Genomic DNA, 4,549 nt, shown 5'->3' with positions numbered 1-4,549 from the left:
TACGGCTATTAACCAAAAGGTTGGTGGTTCAATCCCACCCAGGGATGTAATTGACATTGTTATCAGATTTTGGTGATCTTTAAGTAGACAAGTCAAATTTCATACCCCCTGTTATGGTGTAGGGTACCTGGCCTTCTCTGATGTAATCAGAGTTAGATTTGATTCAGTGATTTTATAAAAACATCTAGGAAGCACAATTTAGCAGTGGGTTGCAGAGAAAAAAAATATGCTGGCAAAAAAACCAAATTGCGTGATTAAATAGCTCTTCATTTTCTAGCTTTATTTTTATGCTAACAAATTTGTTCTCTGAAAAGTGTCCACAAAGCCAAGTCTCTGATTAACACCTTTGTAAGGATGGTTTTTCACCTATTACTAAATTAAACTTGATTCATTGGAAAGGCAGCAAGATGCATCCTCATTTCAATGTCTACTGAAATAATACAAGTTGACACCAGGAAACATTAACGCCACTGCATCCTTGCTGCTTTCTCATGTGGAAGTCTGTTTAATGTGAAAACAAGGTGATATCTAATTAGCACACAGGTAAGGAATTAAGAAAATCTTTATTTAAGGGTGAAGATGTTTCTCACAAAATCGTTGCCCCAATGCATCATTGAAATTCAAGCTGGAAAGATGATTTTAATATATCACTTGTACATTTTGTATTGCTCTTCTGGTGACAATGTAGTTTGTTTTTGTCAATCACCATTTTAATAATAGGGTAAAGAAAATGAAGTGGATTTTTGAAAGAAAACAATACTGTCAATATACTATTAAAACAAATTAAAATGGTAAAAGTTATTGTACTTTAAGTAAAAATAAAAGAGACAAAATATCAATCCCAGTTTTGGATTACTTTAATTAACAAAAAAAAATGCATATAGCAGAGGATAGTTTCAATCTGCCTACCTCTGGGTTATGGGCCCAGCATGCTTCCATTGCAGTACTCTGCTGCACATGTAAGTGCAAGAGATCCTGAAGCACTCACTCATCATGGGAAAGTACCAATGTGTTTCTTCGTTGGTTGATGGAAGAAACATCTTACAAAAACTCTCCAGATTATTGACTTTTTAAAGTTTTTCTAGGAAACGTTTTAGATGAATGCTTATTAGCCTTTGTCAGTATGGACTTTTGCAAAGTGTCTCTGTGGCGCAATCAGTTAGTATGTACGGCTATTAACCAAAAGGTTGGTGGTTCAATCGCACCCAGGGACCTAATTGACCTTGTTATCAGATTTTGGTGATCTTTAAGTAGACAAGTCAAAATTTCAAACCCCCTGTTATGGTGTAGGGTACCTGGCCTTCTCTGATGTAATCAGAGTTAGATTTGATTCAGTGATTTTATAAAAACAGCTAGGAAGCACAATTTAGCAGTGGGTTGCAGAGAAAAAAAATATGCTGGCAGAAAAATCCAATTGAGTGATTAAACAGCTCTTTATTTTCTGGCTTTATTTTTATGCTAACAAATTTGTTCTCTGAAAAGTGTCCGCAAAGCCAAGTCTCTGATTAACACCTTTGTATGGATGGTTTTTCACCTATTACTAAATTAAACTTGCTTCATTGGAAAGGCAGCAAGATGCATCCTCATTTCAATGTCTACTGAAATAATACAGGTTGACACCAGGAAACATTAACGCCACTGCATCCTTGCTGCTTTCTCATGTGGAAGTCTGTTTAATGTGAAAACAAGGTGATATCTAATTAGCACACAGGTAAGGAATTAAGAAAATCTTTATTTAAGGGTGAAGATGTTTCTCACAAAATCGTTGCCCCAATGCATCATTGAAATTCAAGCTGGAAAGATGATTTTAATATATCACTTGTACATTTTGTATTGCTCTTCTGGTGACAATGTAGTTTGTTTTTGTCAATTACCATTTTAATAATAGGGTAAAGAAAATGAAGTGGATTTTTGAAAGAAAACAATACTGTCAATATACTATTAAAACAAATTAAAATGGTAAAAGTTATTGTACTTTAAGTAAAAATAAAAGAGCCAAAATATCAATCCCAGTTTTGGATTACTTTAATTAACAAAAAAAAATGCATATAGCAGAGGATAGTTTCAATCTGCCTACCTCTGGGTTATGGGCCCAGCATGCTTCCATTGCAGTACTCTGCTGCACATGTAAGTGCAAGAGATCCTGAAGCACTCACTCATCATGGGAAAGTACCAATGTGTTTCTTCGTTGGTTGATGGAAGAAACATCTTACAAAAACTCTCCAGATTATTGACTTTTTAAAGTTTTTCTAGGAAACGTTTTAGATGAATGCTTATTAGCCTTTGTCAGTATGAACTTTTGCAAAGTGTCTCTGTGGCGCAATCAGTTAGTATGTATGGCTATTAACCAAAAGGTTGGTGGTTCAATCCCACCCAGGGACCTAATTGACCTTGTTATCAGATTTTGGTGATCTTTAAGTAGACAAGTCAAATTTCATACCCCCTTTTATGGTGTAGGGTACCTGGCCTTCTCTGATGTAATCAGAGTTAGATTTGATTCAGTGATTTTATAAAAACATCTAGGAAGCACAATTTAGCAGTGGGTTGCAGAGAAAAAGAAATATGCTGGCAAAAAAATCAAATTGCGTGATTAAACAGCTCTTCATTTTCTGGCTTTATTTTTATGCTAACAAATTTGTTCTCTGAAAAGTGTCCACAAAGCCAAGTCTCTGATTAACACCTTTGTAGGGATGGTTTTTCACCTATTACTAAATTAAACTTGCTTCATTGGAAAGGCAGCAAGATGCATCCTCATTTCAATGTCTACTGAAATAATACAGGTTGACACCAGGAAACATTAACGCCACTGCATCCTTGCTGCTTTCTCATGTGGAAGTCTGTTTAATGTGAAAACAAGGTGATATCTAATTAGCACACAGGTAAGAAATTACGAAAATCTTTATTTAAGGGTGAAGATGTTTCTCACAAAATTGTTGCCCCAATGCATCATTGAAATTCAAGCTGGAAAGATGATTTTAATATATCACTTGTACATTTTGTATTGCACTTCTGGTGACAATGTAGTTTTTTTTGTCAATTACCATTTTAATAATAGGGTAAAGAAAATTAAGTGGATTTTTGAAAGAAAACTATACTGTCAATATACTATTAAAACAAATTAAAATGGTAAAAGTTATTGTACTTTAAGTAAAAATAAAAGAGCCAAAATATCAATCCCAGTTTTGATTACTTAAATTAACAAAAAAAAAATGCATATAGCAAAGGATAGTTTTAATCTGCCTACCTCTGGGTTATGGGTCCAGCATGCTTCCATTGCAGTACTCTGCTGCACATGTAAGTGCAAGAGATCCTGAAGCACTCACTCATCATGGGAAAGTACCAATGTGTTTATTCATTGGTTGATGGAAGAAACATCTTACAAAACCTCTCCAGATTATTGATTTTTTAATGTTTTTCTAGGAAACGTTCTAGATGTATGCTTATTAGCCTTTGTCAGTATGTACTTTTTGCAAAGTGTCTCTGTGGCGCAATCGGTTAGTGTGTTTGGCTATTAACCAAAAGGTTGGTGGTTCAATCCCACCCAGGGACGTAATTGACCTTGTGATCAGATTTTGGTGATATTTAAGTAGACAAGTCAAAATTTCAAACCCCCTCTTATTGTGTAGGGTACCTGGCCTTCTCTGATGTAATCAGAGTTAGATTTGATTCAGTGATTTTATAAAAAACAGCTAGGAAGCACAATTTAGCAGTGGGTTGCAGAGAAAAAAAATATGCTGGCAGAAAAATCCAATCGAGTGATTAAACAGCTCTTCATTTTCTGGCTTTTTTTTATGCTAACAAATTTGTTCTCTGAAAAGTGTCCACAAAGCCAAGTCTCTGATTAACACCTTTGTAAGGATGGTTTTTCACCTATTACTAAATTAAACTTGATTCATTGGAAAGGCAGCAAGATGCATCCTCATTTCAATGTCTACTGAAATAATACAAGTTGACACCAGGAAACATTAACGCCACTGCATCCTTGCTGCTTTCTCATGTGGAAGTCTGTTTAATGTGAAAACAAGGTGATATCTAATTAGCACACAGGTAAGGAATTAAGAAAATCTTTATTTAAGGGTGAAGATGTTTCTCACAAAATCGTTGCCCCAATGCATCATTGAAATTCAAGCTGGAAATATGATTTTAATATATCACTTGTACATTTTGTATTGCTCTTCTGGTGACAATGTAGTTTGTTTTTGTCAATTACCATTTTAATAATAGGGTAAAGAAAATGAAGTGGATTTTTGAAAGAAAACAATACTGTCAATATACTATTAAAACAAATTAAAATGGTAAAAGTTATTGTACTTTAAGTAAAAATAAAAGAGACAAAATATCAATCCCAGTTTTGGATTACTTTAATTAACAAAAAAAAATGCATATAGCAGAGGATAGTTTCAATCTGCCTACCTCTGGGTTATGGGCCCAGCATGCTTCCATTGCAGTACTCTGCTGCACATGTAAGTGCAAGAGATCCTGAAGCACTCACTCATCATGGGAAAGTACCAATGTGTTTCTTCGTTGGTTGATGGAAGAAACATCTTAC

At 34.6% G+C, this 4,549-nt stretch overlaps 1 non-coding gene across 1 annotated transcript; it reads left to right on the top strand.

Annotated features, from left to right (window-relative positions):
• Window positions 1-3,476: 3,476 nt before the first annotated feature.
• On the top strand, window positions 3,477-3,550 carry TRNAN-AUU (transfer RNA asparagine (anticodon AUU)). Its single transcript has one exon. It is a non-coding gene; the product is annotated as a tRNA-Asn (tRNA).
• Window positions 3,551-4,549: the final 999 nt, after the last annotated feature.

Source organism: Pseudophryne corroboree, unplaced genomic scaffold (genome assembly GCF_028390025.1).
Source record: "Pseudophryne corroboree isolate aPseCor3 unplaced genomic scaffold, aPseCor3.hap2 scaffold_674, whole genome shotgun sequence".
NCBI classification, from domain to species: domain Eukaryota; kingdom Metazoa; phylum Chordata; class Amphibia; order Anura; family Myobatrachidae; genus Pseudophryne; species Pseudophryne corroboree.
This window is presented reverse-complemented; position numbering and strand designations above follow the sequence as displayed.